This window comes from Gasterosteus aculeatus, chromosome Y (genome assembly GCF_964276395.1).
Source record: "Gasterosteus aculeatus chromosome Y, fGasAcu3.hap1.1, whole genome shotgun sequence".
Taxonomy (NCBI): Eukaryota; Metazoa; Chordata; class Actinopteri; order Perciformes; family Gasterosteidae; genus Gasterosteus; species Gasterosteus aculeatus.
This window is the reverse complement of record NC_135709.1, coordinates 218,599-234,627: the sequence shown is the minus strand read 5'-3', so window position 1 is coordinate 234,627 and position 16,029 is coordinate 218,599. Positions and strand designations below refer to the sequence as shown.

The 16,029-nt window shown below is 47.3% G+C and overlaps 50 non-coding genes across 50 annotated transcripts; all 50 read left to right on the top strand.

The window, feature by feature from the left end:
* The first annotated feature begins 398 nt into the window (after positions 1-398).
* trnav-cac (transfer RNA valine (anticodon CAC)) lies at positions 399-471 on the top strand. The gene has a single exon. It is a non-coding gene; the product is annotated as a tRNA-Val (tRNA).
* Positions 472-558: 87 nt separating this feature from the next.
* trnav-cac (transfer RNA valine (anticodon CAC)) lies at positions 559-631 on the top strand. Its single transcript has one exon. It is a non-coding gene; the product is annotated as a tRNA-Val (tRNA).
* Positions 632-877: 246 nt separating this feature from the next.
* Positions 878-950, top strand: trnav-aac (transfer RNA valine (anticodon AAC)). Its single transcript has one exon. It is a non-coding gene; the product is annotated as a tRNA-Val (tRNA).
* A 186-nt stretch (positions 951-1,136) lies between these two features.
* Positions 1,137-1,209, top strand: trnav-cac (transfer RNA valine (anticodon CAC)). The gene has a single exon. It is a non-coding gene; the product is annotated as a tRNA-Val (tRNA).
* An 87-nt stretch (positions 1,210-1,296) lies between these two features.
* On the top strand, positions 1,297-1,369 carry trnav-uac (transfer RNA valine (anticodon UAC)). Its single transcript has one exon. It is a non-coding gene; the product is annotated as a tRNA-Val (tRNA).
* Positions 1,370-1,615: 246 nt separating this feature from the next.
* Positions 1,616-1,688, top strand: trnav-uac (transfer RNA valine (anticodon UAC)). Its single transcript has one exon. It is a non-coding gene; the product is annotated as a tRNA-Val (tRNA).
* A 397-nt stretch (positions 1,689-2,085) lies between these two features.
* On the top strand, positions 2,086-2,158 carry trnav-uac (transfer RNA valine (anticodon UAC)). The gene has a single exon. It is a non-coding gene; the product is annotated as a tRNA-Val (tRNA).
* A 237-nt stretch (positions 2,159-2,395) lies between these two features.
* trnav-uac (transfer RNA valine (anticodon UAC)) lies at positions 2,396-2,468 on the top strand. Its single transcript has one exon. It is a non-coding gene; the product is annotated as a tRNA-Val (tRNA).
* Positions 2,469-2,555: 87 nt separating this feature from the next.
* trnav-uac (transfer RNA valine (anticodon UAC)) lies at positions 2,556-2,628 on the top strand. The gene has a single exon. It is a non-coding gene; the product is annotated as a tRNA-Val (tRNA).
* Positions 2,629-2,974: 346 nt separating this feature from the next.
* trnav-aac (transfer RNA valine (anticodon AAC)) lies at positions 2,975-3,047 on the top strand. Its single transcript has one exon. It is a non-coding gene; the product is annotated as a tRNA-Val (tRNA).
* An 82-nt stretch (positions 3,048-3,129) lies between these two features.
* trnav-uac (transfer RNA valine (anticodon UAC)) lies at positions 3,130-3,202 on the top strand. Its single transcript has one exon. It is a non-coding gene; the product is annotated as a tRNA-Val (tRNA).
* A 406-nt stretch (positions 3,203-3,608) lies between these two features.
* Positions 3,609-3,681, top strand: trnav-uac (transfer RNA valine (anticodon UAC)). Its single transcript has one exon. It is a non-coding gene; the product is annotated as a tRNA-Val (tRNA).
* Positions 3,682-4,027: 346 nt separating this feature from the next.
* Positions 4,028-4,100, top strand: trnav-aac (transfer RNA valine (anticodon AAC)). Its single transcript has one exon. It is a non-coding gene; the product is annotated as a tRNA-Val (tRNA).
* Positions 4,101-4,187: 87 nt separating this feature from the next.
* trnav-cac (transfer RNA valine (anticodon CAC)) lies at positions 4,188-4,260 on the top strand. The gene has a single exon. It is a non-coding gene; the product is annotated as a tRNA-Val (tRNA).
* An 86-nt stretch (positions 4,261-4,346) lies between these two features.
* Positions 4,347-4,419, top strand: trnav-uac (transfer RNA valine (anticodon UAC)). Its single transcript has one exon. It is a non-coding gene; the product is annotated as a tRNA-Val (tRNA).
* Positions 4,420-4,825: 406 nt separating this feature from the next.
* On the top strand, positions 4,826-4,898 carry trnav-aac (transfer RNA valine (anticodon AAC)). Its single transcript has one exon. It is a non-coding gene; the product is annotated as a tRNA-Val (tRNA).
* A 397-nt stretch (positions 4,899-5,295) lies between these two features.
* On the top strand, positions 5,296-5,368 carry trnav-uac (transfer RNA valine (anticodon UAC)). Its single transcript has one exon. It is a non-coding gene; the product is annotated as a tRNA-Val (tRNA).
* An 87-nt stretch (positions 5,369-5,455) lies between these two features.
* Positions 5,456-5,528, top strand: trnav-uac (transfer RNA valine (anticodon UAC)). The gene has a single exon. It is a non-coding gene; the product is annotated as a tRNA-Val (tRNA).
* A 346-nt stretch (positions 5,529-5,874) lies between these two features.
* trnav-cac (transfer RNA valine (anticodon CAC)) lies at positions 5,875-5,947 on the top strand. The gene has a single exon. It is a non-coding gene; the product is annotated as a tRNA-Val (tRNA).
* Positions 5,948-6,194: 247 nt separating this feature from the next.
* trnav-aac (transfer RNA valine (anticodon AAC)) lies at positions 6,195-6,267 on the top strand. The gene has a single exon. It is a non-coding gene; the product is annotated as a tRNA-Val (tRNA).
* An 87-nt stretch (positions 6,268-6,354) lies between these two features.
* On the top strand, positions 6,355-6,427 carry trnav-cac (transfer RNA valine (anticodon CAC)). Its single transcript has one exon. It is a non-coding gene; the product is annotated as a tRNA-Val (tRNA).
* Positions 6,428-6,673: 246 nt separating this feature from the next.
* On the top strand, positions 6,674-6,746 carry trnav-aac (transfer RNA valine (anticodon AAC)). The gene has a single exon. It is a non-coding gene; the product is annotated as a tRNA-Val (tRNA).
* A 186-nt stretch (positions 6,747-6,932) lies between these two features.
* trnav-cac (transfer RNA valine (anticodon CAC)) lies at positions 6,933-7,005 on the top strand. Its single transcript has one exon. It is a non-coding gene; the product is annotated as a tRNA-Val (tRNA).
* Positions 7,006-7,092: 87 nt separating this feature from the next.
* trnav-aac (transfer RNA valine (anticodon AAC)) lies at positions 7,093-7,165 on the top strand. Its single transcript has one exon. It is a non-coding gene; the product is annotated as a tRNA-Val (tRNA).
* Positions 7,166-7,562: 397 nt separating this feature from the next.
* Positions 7,563-7,635, top strand: trnav-uac (transfer RNA valine (anticodon UAC)). The gene has a single exon. It is a non-coding gene; the product is annotated as a tRNA-Val (tRNA).
* Positions 7,636-7,722: 87 nt separating this feature from the next.
* trnav-uac (transfer RNA valine (anticodon UAC)) lies at positions 7,723-7,795 on the top strand. The gene has a single exon. It is a non-coding gene; the product is annotated as a tRNA-Val (tRNA).
* Positions 7,796-8,282: 487 nt separating this feature from the next.
* On the top strand, positions 8,283-8,355 carry trnav-cac (transfer RNA valine (anticodon CAC)). Its single transcript has one exon. It is a non-coding gene; the product is annotated as a tRNA-Val (tRNA).
* A 246-nt stretch (positions 8,356-8,601) lies between these two features.
* Positions 8,602-8,674, top strand: trnav-aac (transfer RNA valine (anticodon AAC)). Its single transcript has one exon. It is a non-coding gene; the product is annotated as a tRNA-Val (tRNA).
* A 407-nt stretch (positions 8,675-9,081) lies between these two features.
* Positions 9,082-9,154, top strand: trnav-cac (transfer RNA valine (anticodon CAC)). Its single transcript has one exon. It is a non-coding gene; the product is annotated as a tRNA-Val (tRNA).
* A 236-nt stretch (positions 9,155-9,390) lies between these two features.
* On the top strand, positions 9,391-9,463 carry trnav-uac (transfer RNA valine (anticodon UAC)). Its single transcript has one exon. It is a non-coding gene; the product is annotated as a tRNA-Val (tRNA).
* A 351-nt stretch (positions 9,464-9,814) lies between these two features.
* trnav-cac (transfer RNA valine (anticodon CAC)) lies at positions 9,815-9,887 on the top strand. The gene has a single exon. It is a non-coding gene; the product is annotated as a tRNA-Val (tRNA).
* Positions 9,888-9,974: 87 nt separating this feature from the next.
* On the top strand, positions 9,975-10,047 carry trnav-uac (transfer RNA valine (anticodon UAC)). Its single transcript has one exon. It is a non-coding gene; the product is annotated as a tRNA-Val (tRNA).
* Positions 10,048-10,134: 87 nt separating this feature from the next.
* On the top strand, positions 10,135-10,207 carry trnav-cac (transfer RNA valine (anticodon CAC)). The gene has a single exon. It is a non-coding gene; the product is annotated as a tRNA-Val (tRNA).
* An 87-nt stretch (positions 10,208-10,294) lies between these two features.
* On the top strand, positions 10,295-10,367 carry trnav-uac (transfer RNA valine (anticodon UAC)). The gene has a single exon. It is a non-coding gene; the product is annotated as a tRNA-Val (tRNA).
* A 406-nt stretch (positions 10,368-10,773) lies between these two features.
* Positions 10,774-10,846, top strand: trnav-uac (transfer RNA valine (anticodon UAC)). The gene has a single exon. It is a non-coding gene; the product is annotated as a tRNA-Val (tRNA).
* A 397-nt stretch (positions 10,847-11,243) lies between these two features.
* On the top strand, positions 11,244-11,316 carry trnav-aac (transfer RNA valine (anticodon AAC)). Its single transcript has one exon. It is a non-coding gene; the product is annotated as a tRNA-Val (tRNA).
* A 397-nt stretch (positions 11,317-11,713) lies between these two features.
* trnav-uac (transfer RNA valine (anticodon UAC)) lies at positions 11,714-11,786 on the top strand. Its single transcript has one exon. It is a non-coding gene; the product is annotated as a tRNA-Val (tRNA).
* An 87-nt stretch (positions 11,787-11,873) lies between these two features.
* Positions 11,874-11,946, top strand: trnav-uac (transfer RNA valine (anticodon UAC)). Its single transcript has one exon. It is a non-coding gene; the product is annotated as a tRNA-Val (tRNA).
* Positions 11,947-12,292: 346 nt separating this feature from the next.
* trnav-cac (transfer RNA valine (anticodon CAC)) lies at positions 12,293-12,365 on the top strand. The gene has a single exon. It is a non-coding gene; the product is annotated as a tRNA-Val (tRNA).
* Positions 12,366-12,452: 87 nt separating this feature from the next.
* Positions 12,453-12,525, top strand: trnav-uac (transfer RNA valine (anticodon UAC)). Its single transcript has one exon. It is a non-coding gene; the product is annotated as a tRNA-Val (tRNA).
* Positions 12,526-12,612: 87 nt separating this feature from the next.
* trnav-aac (transfer RNA valine (anticodon AAC)) lies at positions 12,613-12,685 on the top strand. The gene has a single exon. It is a non-coding gene; the product is annotated as a tRNA-Val (tRNA).
* An 87-nt stretch (positions 12,686-12,772) lies between these two features.
* Positions 12,773-12,845, top strand: trnav-cac (transfer RNA valine (anticodon CAC)). The gene has a single exon. It is a non-coding gene; the product is annotated as a tRNA-Val (tRNA).
* Positions 12,846-13,091: 246 nt separating this feature from the next.
* trnav-aac (transfer RNA valine (anticodon AAC)) lies at positions 13,092-13,164 on the top strand. The gene has a single exon. It is a non-coding gene; the product is annotated as a tRNA-Val (tRNA).
* A 186-nt stretch (positions 13,165-13,350) lies between these two features.
* On the top strand, positions 13,351-13,423 carry trnav-cac (transfer RNA valine (anticodon CAC)). Its single transcript has one exon. It is a non-coding gene; the product is annotated as a tRNA-Val (tRNA).
* Positions 13,424-13,510: 87 nt separating this feature from the next.
* trnav-aac (transfer RNA valine (anticodon AAC)) lies at positions 13,511-13,583 on the top strand. The gene has a single exon. It is a non-coding gene; the product is annotated as a tRNA-Val (tRNA).
* Positions 13,584-14,140: 557 nt separating this feature from the next.
* On the top strand, positions 14,141-14,213 carry trnav-uac (transfer RNA valine (anticodon UAC)). The gene has a single exon. It is a non-coding gene; the product is annotated as a tRNA-Val (tRNA).
* Positions 14,214-14,719: 506 nt separating this feature from the next.
* On the top strand, positions 14,720-14,792 carry trnav-uac (transfer RNA valine (anticodon UAC)). Its single transcript has one exon. It is a non-coding gene; the product is annotated as a tRNA-Val (tRNA).
* A 346-nt stretch (positions 14,793-15,138) lies between these two features.
* On the top strand, positions 15,139-15,211 carry trnav-aac (transfer RNA valine (anticodon AAC)). Its single transcript has one exon. It is a non-coding gene; the product is annotated as a tRNA-Val (tRNA).
* Positions 15,212-15,298: 87 nt separating this feature from the next.
* Positions 15,299-15,371, top strand: trnav-cac (transfer RNA valine (anticodon CAC)). Its single transcript has one exon. It is a non-coding gene; the product is annotated as a tRNA-Val (tRNA).
* A 246-nt stretch (positions 15,372-15,617) lies between these two features.
* On the top strand, positions 15,618-15,690 carry trnav-aac (transfer RNA valine (anticodon AAC)). The gene has a single exon. It is a non-coding gene; the product is annotated as a tRNA-Val (tRNA).
* Positions 15,691-16,029: the final 339 nt, after the last annotated feature.

Genomic DNA, 16,029 nt, shown 5'->3' with positions numbered 1-16,029 from the left:
GTTTTTTTCTTTGATTCCCAACTTCAACATTCAAACAGATATACATAAACTATGTCCCTGAACACACCATCTCCTGTGGTTTCCGTAGTGTAGTGGTTATCTAGTTCGCCTTACACGCGAAAGGTCCCCGGTTCGAGACCGGGCGGAAACAGTCGTTGGTCTTTCTTTCTTTGATTCCGAACTTCAACAATCAAACAGAGAAACATGCAATATGTCCCTGAACGCACCATCTCATGTGGTTTCCGTAGTGTAGTGGTTATCACGTTCTCCTAACACGCGAAAGGTCCCCGGTTCGAGACCGGGCGGAAACAGTCGTTGGTGTTCCTTTCTTTGATTCCGAACTTCAACAATCAAAAAGATAAACATGCCCTATGTCCCTGAACGCACCATCTCATGTGGTTTCCGTAGTGTAGTGGTTATCACGTTCGCCTCACACGCGAAAGGTCCCCGGTTCGAGACCGGGCGGAAACAGTCGTTGGTGTTTCTTTCTTTGATTCCGAACTTCAACAATCAAACAGATAAACATGCCCTATGTCCCTGAACGCACCATCTCATGTGGTTTCCGTAGTGTAGTGGTTATCACGTTCGCCTCACACGCGAAAGGTCCCCGGTTCGAGACCGGGCGGAAACAGTCGTTGATGTTTTTTTCTTTATTCCGAACTTCAGCAATCAAACAGATAAACATACACTATGTCCCTGAACGCACCATCTCCTGTGGTTTCCGTAGTGTAGTGGTTATCACGTTTGCCTTACACGCGAAAGGTCCCCGTTTCGAGACCGGGCGGAAACAGTCGTTGATGTTTTTTTCTTTGATTCCGAAATTCAACAATCAAACAGATAGACATAAGCTATGTCCCTGAACGCACCATCTCATGTGGTTTCCGTAGTGTAGTGGTTATCACGTTCGCCTAACACGCGAAAGGTCCCCGGTTCGAGACCGGGCGGAAACAATCGTTGATGGTTCCTGAACACACCGTCTCATGTGGTTTACGTAGTGTAGTGGTTATCACGTTCACGAAAGGTCCCCGGTTCGAGACCGGGCGGAAACAGTCGTTGGTGTTTCTTTCTTTGATTCCGAACTTCAACAATCAAACAGATAAACATAAGCTATGTCCCTGAAGGCACCATCTCATGTGGTTTCCGTAGTGTAGTGGTTATCACGTTCGCCTCACACGCGAAAGGTCCCCGGTTCGAGACCGGGCGGAAACAGTCGTTGATGTTTTTTTCTTTGATTCCCAACTTCAACATTCAAACAGATATACATAAACTATGTCCCTGAACACACCATCTCCTGTGGTTTCCGTAGTGTAGTGGTTATCACGTTCGCCTTACACGCGAAAGGTCCCCGGTTCGAGACCGGGCGGAAACAGTCGTTGGTCTTTCTTTCTTTGATTCCGAACTTCAACAATCAAACAGAGAAACATGCAATATGTCCCTGAACGCACCATCTCATGTGGTTTCCGTAGTGTAGTGGTTATCACGTTCTCCTAACACGCGAAAGGTCCCCGGTTCGAGACCGGGCGGAAACAGTCGTTGATGTTTTTTTGTTTATTCCGAACTTCAGCAATCAAACAGATAAACATAAGCTATGTCCCTGAACGCACCATCTCATGTGGTTTCCGTAGTGTAGTGGTTATCACGTTCGCCTTACACGCGAAAGGTCCCCGGTTCGAGACCGGGCGGAAACAGTCGTTGTTGTTTTTTTCTTTATTCCGAACTTCAGCAATCAAACAGATAAACATGCGCTATGTCCCTGAACGCACCATCTCATGTGGTTTCCGTAGTGTAGTGGTTATCACGTTCGCGAAAGGTCCCCGTTTCGAGACCGGGCGGAAACAGTCGTTGGTGTTTCTTTCTTTGATTCCGAACTTCAACAATCAAACAGATAAACATGCGCTATGTCCCTGAACGCACCATCTCATGTGGTTTCCGTAGTGTAGTGGTTATCACGTTCGCCGCACACGCGAAAGGTCCCCGGTTCGAGACCGGGCGGAAACAGTCGTTGGTGTTTCTTTCTTTGATTCCGAACTTCAACAATCAAACAGATAAACATAAGCTATGTCCCTGAACGCACCATCTCCTGTGGTTTCCGTAGTGTAGTGGTTATCACGTTCGCCTTACACGCGAAAGGTCCCCGGTTCGAGACCGGGCGGAAACAGTCGTTGGTCTTTCTTTCTTTGATTCCGAACTTCAACAATCAAACAGATAAACATGCGCTATGTCCCTGAACGCACCATCTCATGTGGTTTCCGTAGTGTAGTGGTTATCACGTTCGCGAAAGGTCCCTGGTTCGAGACCGGGCGGAAACAGTCGTTGATGTTTTTTTCTTTATTCCGAACTTCAGCAATCAAACAGATAAACATACACTATGTCCCTGAACGCACCATCTCCTGTGGTTTCCGTAGTGTAGTGGTTATCACGTTCGCCTTACACGCGAAAGGTCCCCGTTTCGAGACCGGGCGGAAACAGTCGTTGATGTTTTTTTCTTTGATTCCCAACTTCAACATTCAAACAGATATACATAAACTATGTCCCTGAACACACCATCTCCTGTGGTTTCCGTAGTGTAGTGGTTATCACGTTCGCCTTACACGCGAAAGGTCCCCGGTTCGAGACCGGGCGGAAACAGTCGTTGGTCTTTCTTTCTTTGATTCCGAACTTCAACAATCAAACAGAGAAACATGCGATATGTCCCTGAACGCACCATCTCATGTGGTTTCCGTAGTGTAGTGGTTATCACGTTCTCCTAACACTCGAAAGGTCCCCGTTTCGAGACCGGGCGGAAACAATCGTTGATGGTTCCTGAACACACCGTCTCATGTGGTTTCCGTAGTGTAGTGGTTATCACGTTCGCGAAAGGTCCCCGGTTCGAGACCGGGCGGAAACAGTCGTTGGTGTTTCTTTCTTTGATTCCGAACTTCAACAATCAAACAGATAAACATAAGCTATGTCCCTGAAGGCACCATCTCATGTGGTTTCCGTAGTGTAGTGGTTATCACGTTCGCCTAACATGCGAAAGGTCCCCGGTTCGAAACCGGGCGGAAACAGTCGTTGGTGTTTTTTTCTTTGATTCTTCAGCAATCAAACAGATAAACATAAACTATGTCCCTGAACACACCATCTCCTGTGGTTTCCGTAGTGTAGTGGTTATCACGTTCGCCTTACACGCGAAAGGTCCCCGGTTCGAGACCGGGCGGAAACAGTCGTTGGTCTTTCTTTCTTTGATTCCGAACTTCAACAATCAAACAGAGAAACATGCGATATGTCCCTGAACGCACCATCTCATGTGGTTTCCGTAGTGTAGTGGTTATCACGTTCTCCTAACACTCGAAAGGTCCCCGTTTCGAGACCGGGCGGAAACAGTCGTTGGTGTTTCTTTCTTTGATTCCGAACTTCAACAATCAAACAGATAAACATGCGCTATGTCCCTGAACGCACCATCTCATGTGGTTTCCGTAGTGTAGTGGTTATCACGTTCGCCGCACACGCGAAAGGTCCCCGGTTCGAGACCGGGCGGAAACAGTCGTTGATGTTTTTTTGTTTATTCCGAACTTCAGCAATCAAACAGATAAACATAAGCTATGTCCCTGAACGCACCATCTCCTGTGGTTTCCGTAGTGTAGTGGTTATCACGTTCGCCTTACACGCGAAAGGTCCCCGGTTCGAGACCGGGCGGAAACAGTCGTTGGTCTTTCTTTCTTTGATTCCGAACTTCAACAATCAAACAGAGAAACATGCGATATGTCCCTGAACGCACCATCTCATGTGGTTTCCGTAGTGTAGTGGTTATCACGTTCTCCTAACACTCGAAAGGTCCCCGTTTCGAGACCGGGCGGAAACAATCGTTGATGGTTCCTGAACACTCCGTCTCATGTGGTTTCCGTAGTGTAGTGGTTATCACGTTCGCGAAAGGTCCCCGGTTCGAGACCGGGCGGAAACAGTCGTTGGTGTTTCTTTCTTTGATTCCGAACTTCAACAATCAAACAGATAAACATAAGCTATGTCCCTGAACGCACCATCTCATGTTGTTTCCGTAGTGTAGTGGTTATCACGTTCGCCTAACACGCGAAAGGTCCCCGGTTCGAGACCGGGCGGAAACAGTCGTTGGTGTTTCTTTCTTTGATTCCGAACTTCAACAATCAAAAAGATAAACATGCCCTATGTCCCTGAACGCACCATCTCATGTGGTTTCCGTAGTGTAGTGGTTATCACGTTCGCCTCACACGCGAAAGGTCCCCGGTTCGAGACCGGGCGGAAACAGTCGTTGTTGTTTTTTTCTTTATTCCGAACTTCAGCAATCAAACAGATAAACATACACTATGTCCCTGAACGCACCATCTCCTGTGGTTTCCGTAGTGTAGTGGTTATCACGTTCGCCTTACACGCGAAAGGTCCCCGTTTCGAGACCGGGCGGAAACAGTCGTTGATGTTTTTTTCTTTGATTCCGAAATTCAACAATCAAACAGATAAACATAAGCTATGTCCCTGAACGCACCATCTCATGTGTTTTCCGTAGTGTAGTGGTTATCACGTTCGCCTCACACGCGAAAGGTCCCCGGTTCGAGACCGGGCGGAAACAGTCGTTGATGTTTTTTTCTTTATTCCGAACTTCAGCAATCAAACAGATAAACATAAGCTATGTCCCTGAACGCACCATCGCATGTTGTTTCCGTAGTGTAGTGGTTATCACGTTCGCCTTACACGCGAAAGGTCCCCGCTTCGAGACCGGGCGGAAACAGTCGTTGATGTTTTTTTCTTTGATTCCGAAATTCAACAATCAAACAGATAAACATAAGCTATGTCCCTGAACGCACCATCTCATGTGGTTTCCGTAGTGTAGTGGTTATCACGTTCGCCTAACACGCGAAAGGTCCCCGGTTCGAGACCGGGCGGAAACAGTCGTTGGTGTTTCTTTCTTTGATTCCGAACTTCAACAATCAAACAGATAAACATAAGCTATGTCCCTGAAGGCACCATCTCATGTGGTTTCCGTAGTGTAGTGGTTATCACGTTCGCCTCACACGCGAAAGGTCCCCGTTTCGAGACCGGGCGGAAACAGTCGTTGATGTTTTTTTCTTTGATTCCCAACTTCAACATTCAAACAGATAAACATGCGCTATGTCCCTGAACGCACCATCTCATGTGGTTTCCGTAGTGTAGTGGTTATCATGTTCGCGAAAGGTCCCTGGTTCGAGACCGGGCGGAAACAGTCGTTGATGTTTTTTTCTTTATTCCGAACTTCAGCAATCAAACAGATAAACATACACTATGTCCCTGAACGCACCATCTCCTGTGGTTTCCGTAGTGTAGTGGTTATCACGTTCGCCTTACACGCGAAAGGTCCCCGTTTCGAGACCGGGCGGAAACAGTCGTTGATGTTTTTTTCTTTGATTCCCAACTTCAACATTCAAACAGATATACATAAACTATGTCCCTGAACACACCATCTCCTGTGGTTTCCGTAGTGTAGTGGTTATCACGTTCGCCTTACACGCGAAAGGTCCTCGGTTCGAGACCGGGCGGAAACAGTCGTTGGTCTTTCTTTCTTTGATTCTGAACTTCAACAATCAAACAGAGAAACATGCGATATGTCCCTGAACGCACCATCTCATGTGGTTTCCGTAGTGTAGTGGTTATCACGTTCTCCTAACACTCGAAAGGTCCCCGTTTCGAGACCGGGCGGAAACAATCGTTGATGGTTCCTGAACACACCGTCTCATGTGGTTTCCGTAGTGTAGTGGTTATCACGTTCGCGAAAGGTCCCCGGTTCGAGACCGGGCGGAAACAGTCGTTGGTGTTTCTTTCTTTGATTCCGAACTTCAACAATCAAACAGATAAACATAAGCTATGTCCCTGAAGGCACCATCTCATGTGGTTTCCGTAGTGTAGTGGTTATCACGTTCGCCTCACACGCGAAAGGTCCCCGGTTCGAGACCGGGCGGAAACAGTCGTTGATGTTTTTTTCTTTGATTCCCAACTTCAACATTCAAACAGATATACATAAACTATGTCCCTGAACACACCATCTCCTGTGGTTTCCGTAGTGTAGTGGTTATCACGTTCGCCTTACACGCGAAAGGTCCCCGGTTCGAGACCGGATGGAAACAGTCGTTGGTGTTTCTTTGTTTGATTCCGAACTTCAACAATCAAACAGATAAACATAAGCTACGTCCCTGAACGCACCATCTCATGTTGTTTCCGTAGTGTAGTGGTTATCACGTTCGCCTAACACGCGAAAGGTCCCCGGTTCGAGACCGGGCGGAAACAGTCGTTGGTGTTTCTTTCTTTGATTCCGAACTTCAACAATCAAACAGATAAACATGCCCTATGTCCCTGAACGCACCATCTCATGTGGTTTCCGTAGTGTAGTGGTTATCACGTTCGCCTCACACGCGAAAGGTCCCCGGTTCGAGACCGGGCGGAAACAGTCGTTGATGTTTTTTTCTTTATTCCGAACTTCAGCAATCAAACAGATAAACATACACTATGTCCCTGAACGCACCATCTCCTGTGGTTTCCGTAGTGTAGTGGTTATCACGTTTGCCTTACACGCGAAAGGTCCCCGTTTCGAGACCGGGCGGAAACAGTCGTTGATGTTTTTTTCTTTGATTCCGAAATTCAACAATCAAACAGATAGACATAAGCTATGTCCCTGAACGCACCATCTCATGTGGTTTCCGTAGTGTAGTGGTTATCACGTTCGCCTAACACGCGAAAGGTCCCCGGTTCGAGACCGGGCGGAAACAATCGTTGATGGTTCCTGAACACACCGTCTCATGTGGTTTTCGTAGTGTAGTGGTTATCACGTTCACGAAAGGTCCCCGGTTCGAGACCGGGCGGAAACAGTCGTTGGTGTTTCTTTCTTTGATTCCGAACTTCAACAATCAAACAGATAAACATAAGCTATGTCCCTGAAGGCACCATCTCATGTGGTTTCCGTAGTGTAGTGGTTATCACGTTCGCCTCACACGCGAAAGGTCCCCGGTTCGAGACCGGGCGGAAACAGTCGTTGATGTTTTTTTCTTTGATTCCGAAATTCAACAATCAAACAGATAAACATAAGCTATGTCCCTGAACGCACCATCTCATGTGGTTTCCGTAGTGTAGTGGTTATCACGTTCGCCTAACACGCGAAAGGTCCCCGGTTCGAGACCGGGCGGAAACAGTCGTTGGTGTTTCTTTCTTTGATTCCGAACTTCAACAATCAAACAGATAAACATAAGCTATGTCCCTGAAGGCACCATCTCATGTGGTTTCCGTAGTGTAGTGGTTATCACGTTCGCCTCACACGCGAAAGGTCCCCGTTTCGAGACCGGGCGGAAACAGTCGTTGATGTTTTTTTCTTTGATTCCCAACTTCAACATTCAAACAGATAAACATGCGCTATGTCCCTGAACGCACCATCTCATGTGGTTTCTGTAGTGTAGTGGTTATCATGTTCGCGAAAGGTCCCTGGTTCGAGACCGGGCGGAAACAGTCGTTGATGTTTTTTTCTTTATTCCGAACTTCAGCAATCAAACAGATAAACATACACTATGTCCCTGAACGCACCATCTCCTGTGGTTTCCGTAGTGTAGTGGTTATCACGTTCGCCTTACACGCGAAAGGTCCCCGTTTCGAGACCGGGCGGAAACAGTCGTTGATGTTTTTTTCTTTGATTCCCAACTTCAACATTCAAACAGATATACATAAACTATGTCCCTGAACACACCATCTCCTGTGGTTTCCGTAGTGTAGTGGTTATCACGTTCGCCTTACACGCGAAAGGTCCCCGGTTCGAGACCGGGCGGAAACAGTCGTTGGTCTTTCTTTCTTTGATTCCGAACTTCAACAATCAAACAGAAACATGCGATATGTCCCTGAACGCACCATCTCATGTGGTTTCCGTAGTGTAGTGGTTATCACGTTCTCCTAACACTCGAAAGGTCCCCGTTTCGAGACCGGGCGGAAACAATCGTTGATGGTTCCTTAACACACCGTCTCATGTGGTTTCCGTAGTGTAGTGGTTATCACGTTCGCGAAAGGTCCCCGGTTCGAGACCGGGCGGAAACAGTCGTTGGTGTTTCTTTCTTTGATTCCGAACTTCAACAATCAAACAGATAAACATAAGCTATGTCCCTGAAGGCACCATCTCATGTGGTTTCCGTAGTGTGGTGGTTATCACGTTCGCCTGGTGGTTATCACGGGCGGAAACAGTCGTTGGTGTTTCTTTCTTTGATTCCGAACTTCAACAATCAAACAGATAAACATGCCCTATGTCCCTGAACGCACCATCTCATGTGGTTTCCGTAGTGTAGTGGTTATCACGTTCGCCTCACACGCGAAAGGTCCCCGGTTCGAGACCGGGCGGAAACAGTCGTTGATGTTTTTTTCTTTATTCCGAACTTCAGCAATCAAACAGATAAACATACACTATGTCCCTGAACGCACCATCTCCTGTGGTTTCCGTAGTGTAGTGGTTATCACGTTTGCCTTACACGCGAAAGGTCCCCGTTTCGAGACCGGGCGGAAACAGTCGTTGATGTTTTTTTCTTTGATTCCGAAATTCAACAATCAAACAGATAGACATAAGCTATGTCCCTGAACGCACCATCTCATGTGGTTTCCGTAGTGTAGTGGTTATCACGTTCGCCTAACACGCGAAAGGTCCCCGGTTCGAGACCGGGCGGAAACAGTCGTTGATGTTTTTTTCTTTGATTCCCAACTTCAACATTCAAACAGATATACATAAACTATGTCCCTGAACACACCATCTCCTGTGGTTTCCGTAGTGTAGTGGTTATCTAGTTCGCCTTACACGCAAAAGGTCCCCGGTTCGAGACCGGGCGGAAACAGTCGTTGGTCTTTCTTTCTTTGATTCCGAACTTCAACAATCAAAAAGAGAAACATGCAATATGTCCCTGAACGCACCATCTCATGTGGTTTCCGTAGTGTAGTGGTTATCACGTTCTCCTAACACGCGAAAGGTCCCCGGTTCGAGACCGGGCGGAAACAGTCGTTGGTGTTCCTTTCTTTGATTCCGAACTTCAACAATCAAAAAGATAAACATGCCCTATGTCCCTGAACGCACCATCTCATGTGGTTTCCGTAGTGTAGTGGTTATCACGTTCGCCTCACACGCGAAAGGTCCCCGGTTCGAGACCGGGCGGAAACAGTCGTTGTTGTTTTTTTCTTTATTCCGAACTTCAGCAATCAAACAGATAAACATGCGCTATGTCCCTGAACGCACCATCTCATGTGGTTTCCGTAGTGTAGTGGTTATCACGTTCGCGAAAGGTCCCTGGTTCGAGACCGGGCGGAAACAGTCGTTGATGTTTTTTTCTTTATTCCGAACTTCAGCAATCAAACAGATAAACATACACTATGTCCCTGAACGCACCATCTCCTGTGGTTTCCGTAGCGTAGTGGTTATCACGTTCGCCTTACACGCGAAAGGTCCCCGGTTCGAGACCGGGCGGAAACAGTCGTTGGTCTTTCTTTCTTTGATTCCGAACTTCAACAATCAAACAGAGAAACATGCGATATGTCCCTGAACGCACCATCTCATGTGGTTTCCGTAGTGTAGTGTAGTGGTTATCACGTTCTCCTAACACTCGAAAGGTCCCCGTTTCGAGACCGGGCGGAAACAATCGTTGATGGTTCCTGAACACACCGTCTCATGTGGTTTCCGTAGTGTAGTGGTTATCACGTTCGCGAAAGGTCCCCGGTTCGAGACCGGGCGGAAACAGTCGTTGGTGTTTCTTTCTTTGATTCCGAACTTCAACAATCAAACAGATAAACATAAGCTACGTCCGTGAACGCACCATCTCATGTTGTTTCCGTAGTGTAGTGGTTATCACGTTCGCCTCACACGCGAAAGGTCCCCGGTTCGAGACCGGGCGGAAACAGTCGTTGATGTTTTTTTCTTTGATTCCCAACTTCAACATTCAAACAGATATACATAAACTATGTCCCTGAACACACCATCTCCTGTGGTTTCCGTAGTGTAGTGGTTATCACGTTCGCCTTACACGCGAAAGGTCCCCGGTTCGAGACCGGGCGGAAACAGTCGTTGGTGTTTCTTTCTTTGATTCCGAACTTCAACAATCAAACAGATAAACATAATCTACGTCCCTGAACGCACCATCTCATGTTGTTTCCGTAGTGTAGTGGTTATCACGTTCGCCTCACACGCGAAAGGTCCCCGGTTCGAGACCGGGCGGAAACAGTCGTTGATGTTTTTTTCTTTGATTCCCAACTTCAACATTCAAACAGATATACATAAACTATGTCCCTGAACACACCATCTCCTGTGGTTTCCGTAGTGTAGTGGTTATCACGTTCGCCTTACACGCGAAAGGTCCCCGGTTCGAGACCGGGCGGAAACAGTCGTTGGTCTTTCTTTCTTTGATTCCGAACTTCAACAATCAAACAGAGAAACATGCGATATGTCCCTGAACGCACCATCTCATGTGGTTTCCGTAGTGTAGTGGTTATCACGTTCTCCTAACACTCGAAAGGTCCCCGTTTCGAGACCGGGCGGAAACAGTCGTTGGTGTTTCTTTCTTTGATTCCGAACTTCAACAATCAAACAGATAAACATGCGCTATGTCCCTGAACGCACCATCTCATGTGGTTTCCGTAGTGTAGTGGTTATCACGTTCGCCGCACACGCGAAAGGTCCCCGGTTCGAGACCGGGCGGAAACAGTCGTTGATGTTTTTTTGTTTGTTCCGAACTTCAGCAATCAAACAGATAAACATAAGCTATGTCCCTGAACGCACCATCTCCTGTGGTTTCCGTAGTGTAGTGGTTATCACGTTCGCCTTACACGCGAAAGGTCCCCGGTTCGAGACCGGGCGGAAACAGTCGTTGGTCTTTCTTTCTTTGATTCCGAACTTCAACAATCAAACAGATAAACATGCGCTATGTCCCTGAACGCACCATCTCATGTGGTTTCCGTAGTGTAGTGGTTATCACGTTCGCGAAAGGTCCCTGGTTCGAGACCGGGCGGAAACAGTCGTTGATGTTTTTTTCTTTATTCCGAACTTCAGCAATCAAACAGATAAACATACACTATGTCCCTGAACGCACCATCTCCTGTGGTTTCCGTAGTGTAGTGGTTATCACGTTCGCCTTACACGCGAAAGGTCCCCGCTTCGAGACCGGGCGGAAACAGTCGTTGATGTTTTTTTCTTTGATTCCGAAATTCAACAATCAAACAGATAAACATAAGCTATGTCCCTGAACGCACCATCTCATGTGGTTTCCGTAGTGTAGTGGTTATCACGTTCGCCTAACACGCGAAAGGTCCCCGGTTCGAGACCGGGCGGAAACAGTCGTTGGTGTTTCTTTCTTTGATTCCGAACTTCAACAATAAAACAGATAAACATAAGCTATGTCCCTGAAGGCACCATCTCATGTGGTTTCCGTAGTGTAGTGGTTATCACGTTCGCCTCACACGCGAAAGGTCCCCGTTTCGAGACCGGGCGGAAACAGTCGTTGATGTTTTTTTCTTTGATTCCCAACTTCAACATTCAAACAGATAAACATGCGCTATGTCCCTGAACGCACCATCTCATGTGGTTTCCGTAGTGTAGTGGTTATCATGTTCGCGAAAGGTCCCTGGTTCGAGACCGGGCGGAAACAGTCGTTGATGTTTTTTTCTTTATTCCGAACTTCAGCAATCAAACAGATAAACATACACTATGTCCCTGAACGCACCATCTCCTGTGGTTTCCGTAGTGTAGTGGTTATCACGTTCGCCTTACACGCGAAAGGTCCCCGTTTCGAGACCGGGCGGAAACAGTCGTTGATGTTTTTTTCTTTGATTCCCAACTTCAACATTCAAACAGATATACATAAACTATGTCCCTGAACACACCATCTCCTGTGGTTTCCGTAGTGTAGTGGTTATCACGTTCGCCTTACACGCGAAAGGTCCTCGGTTCGAGACCGGGCGGAAACAGTCGTTGGTCTTTCTTTCTTTGATTCTGAACTTCAACAATCAAACAGAGAAACATGCGATATGTCCCTGAACGCACCATCTCATGTGGTTTCCGTAGTGTAGTGGTTATCACGTTCTCCTAACACTCGAAAGGTCCCCGTTTCGAGACCGGGCGGAAACAATCGTTGATGGTTCCTGAACACACCGTCTCATGTGGTTTCCGTAGTGTAGTGGTTATCACGTTCGCGAAAGGTCCCCGGTTCGAGACCGGGCGGAAACAGTCGTTGGTGTTTCTTTCTTTGATTCCGAACTTCAACAATCAAACAGATAAACATAAGCTATGTCCCTGAAGGCACCATCTCATGTGGTTTCCGTAGTGTAGTGGTTATCACGTTCGCCTCACACGCGAAAGGTCCCCGGTTCGAGACCGGGCGGAAACAGTCGTTGATGTTTTTTTCTTTGATTCCCAACTTCAACATTCAAACAGATATACATAAACTATGTCCCTGAACACAGGATCTCCTGTGGTTTCCGTAGTGTAGTGGTTATCACGTTCGCCTTACACGCGAAAGGTCCCCGGTTCGAGACCGGGCGGAAACAGTCGTTGGTGTTTCTTTGTTTGATTCCGAACTTCAACAATCAAACAGATAAACATAAGCTACGTCCCTGAACGCACCATCTCATGTTGTTTCCGTAGTGTAGTGGTTATCACGTTCGCCTAACACGCGAAAGGTCCCCGGTTCGAGACCGGGCGGAAACAGTCGTTGGTGTTTCTTTCTTTGATTCCGAACTTCAACAATCAAACAGATAAACATGCCCTATGTCCCTGAACGCACCATCTCATGTGGTTTCCGTAGTGTAGTGGTTATCACGTTCGCCTCACACGCGAAAGGTCCCCGGTTCGAGACCGGGCGGAAACAGTCGTTGATGTTTTTTTCTTTATTCCGAACTTCAGCAATCAAACAGATAAACATACACTATGTCCCTGAACGCACCATCTCCTGTGGTTTCCGTAGTGTAGTGGTTATCACGTTTGCCTTACACGCGAAAGGTCCCCGTTTCGAGACCGGGCGGAAACAGTCGTTGATGTTTTTTTCTTTGATTCCGAAATTCAACAATCAAACAGATAGACATAAGCTATGTCCCTGAACGCACCATCTCATGTGGTTTCCGTAGTGTAGTGGTTATCACGTTCGCCTAACACGCGAAAGGTCCCCGGTTCGAGACCGGGCGGAAACAATCGTTGATGGTTCCTGAACACACCGTCTCATGTGGTTTTCGTAGTGTAGTGGTTATCACGTTCACGAAAGGTCCCCGGTTCGAGACCGGGCGGAAACAGTCGTTGGTGTTTCTTTCTTTGATTCCGAACTTCAACAATCAAACAGATAAACATAAGCTATGTCCCTGAAGGCACCATCTCATGTGGTTTCCGTAGTGTAGTGGTTATCACGTTCGCCTCACACGCGAAAGGTCCCCGGTTCGAGACCGGGCGGAAACAGTCGTTGATGTTTTTTTCTTTGATTCCGAAATTCAACAATCAAACAGATAAACATAAGCTATGTCCCTGAACGCACCATCTCATGTGGTTTCCGTAGTGTAGTGGTTATCACGTTCGCCTAACACGCGAAAGGTCCCCGGTTCGAGACCGGGCGGAAACAGTCGTTGGTGTTTCTTTCTTTGATTCCGAACTTCAACAATCAAACAGATAAACATAAGCTATGTCCCTGAAGGCACCATCTCATGTGGTTTCCGTAGTGTAGTGGTTATCACGTTCGCCTCACACGCGAAAGGTCCCCGTTTCGAGACCGGGCGGAAACAGTCGTTGATGTTTTTTTCTTTGATTCCCAACTTCAACATTCAAACAGATAAACATGCGCTATGTCCCTGAACGCACCATCTCATGTGGTTTCTGTAGTGTAGTGGTTATCATGTTCGCGAAAGGTCCCTGGTTCGAGACCGGGCGGAAACAGTCGTTGATGTTTTTTTCTTTATTCCGAACTTCAGCAATCAAACAGATAAACATACACTATGTCCCTGAACGCACCATCTCCTGTGCTTTCCGTAGTGTAGTGGTTATCACGTTCGCCTTACACGCGAAAGGTCCCCGTTTCGAGACCGGGCGGAAACAGTCGTTGATGTTTTTTTCTTTGATTCCCAACTTCAACATTCAAACAGATATACATAAACTATGTCCCTGAACACACCATCTCCTGTGGTTTCCGTAGTGTAGTGGTTATCACGTTCGCCTTACACGCGAAAGGTCCCCGGTTCGAGACCGGGCGGAAACAGTCGTTGGTCTTTCTTTCTTTGATTCCGAACTTCAACAATCAAACAGAGAAACATGCGATATGTCCCTGAACGCACCATCTCATGTGGTTTCCGTAGTGTAGTGGTTATCACGTTCTCCTAACACTCGAAAGGTCCCCGTTTCGAGACCGGGCGGAAACAATCGTTGATGGTTCCTGAACACACCGTCTCATGTGGTTTCCGTAGTGTAGTGGTTATCACGTTCGCGAAAGGTCCCCGGTTCGAGACCGGGCGGAAACAGTCGTTGGTGTTTCTTTCTTTGATTCCGAACTTCAACAATCAAACAGATAAACATAAGCTATGTCCCTGAAGGCACCATCTCATGTGGTTTCCGTAGTGTGGTGGTTATCACGTTCGCCTCACACGCGAAAGGTCCCCGGTTCGAGACCGGGCGGAAACAGTCGTTGATGTTTTTTTCTTTGATTCCCAACTTCAACATTCAAACAGATATACATAAACTATGTCCCTGAACACACCATCTCCTGTGGTTTCCGTAGTGTAGTGGTTATCACGTTCGCCTTACACGCGAAAGGTCCCCGGTTCGAGACCGGGCGGAAACAGTCGTTGGTCTTTCTTTCTTTGATTCCGAACTTCAACAATCAAACAGAGAAACATGCGATATGTCCCTGAACGCACCATCTCATGTGGTTTCCGTAGTGTAGTGGTTATCACGTTCTCCTAACACTCGAAAGGTCCCCGTTTCGAGACCGGGCGGAAACAATCGTTGATGGTTCCTGAACACACCGTCTCATGTGGTTTCCGTAGTGTAGTGGTTATCACGTTCGCGAAAGGTCCCCGGTTCGAGACCGGGCGGAAACAGTCGTTGGTGTTTCTTTCTTTGATTCCGAACTTCAACAATCAAACAGATAAACATAAGCTACGTCCCTGAACGCACCATCTCATGTTGTTTCCGTAGTGTAGTGGTTATCACGTTCGCCTAACACGCGAAAGGTCCCCGGTTCGAGACCGGGCGGAAACAGTCGTTGGTGTTTCTTTCTTTGATTCCGAACTTCAACAATCAAACAGATAAACATGCCCTATGTCCCTGAACGCACCATCTCATGTGGTTTCCGTAGTGTAGTGGTTATCACGTTCGCCTCACACGCGAAAGGTCCCCGGTTCGAGACCGGGCGGAAACAGTCGTTGATGTTTTTTTCTTTATTCCGAACTTCAGCAATCAAACAGATAAACATACACTATGTCCCTGAACGCACCATCTCCTGTGGTTTCCGTAGTGTAGTGGTTATCACGTTTGCCTTACACGCGAAAGGTCCCCGTTTCGAGACCGGGCGGAAACAGTCGTTGATGTTTTTTTCTTTGATTCCGAAATTCAACAATCAAACAGATAGACATAAGCTATGTCCCTGAACGCACCATCTCATGTGGTTTCCGTAGTGTAGTGGTTATCACGTTCGCCTAACACGCGAAAGGTCCCCGGTTCGAGACCGGGCGGAAACAGTCGTTGATGTTTTTTTCTTTGATTCCCAACTTCAACATTCAAACAGATATACATAAACTATGTCCCTGAACACACCATCTCCTGTGGTTTCCGTAGTGTAGTGGTTATCTAGTTCGCCTTACACGCAAAAGGTCCCCGGTTCGAGACCGGGCGGAAACAGTCGTTGGTCTTTCTTTCTTTGATTCCGAACTTCAACAATCAAAAAGAGAAACATGCAATATGTCCCTGAACGCACCATCTCATGTGGTTTCCGTAGTGTAGTGGTTATCACGTTCTCCTAACACGCGAAAGGTCCCCGGTTCGAGACCGGGCGGAAACAGTCGTTGGTGTTCCTTTCT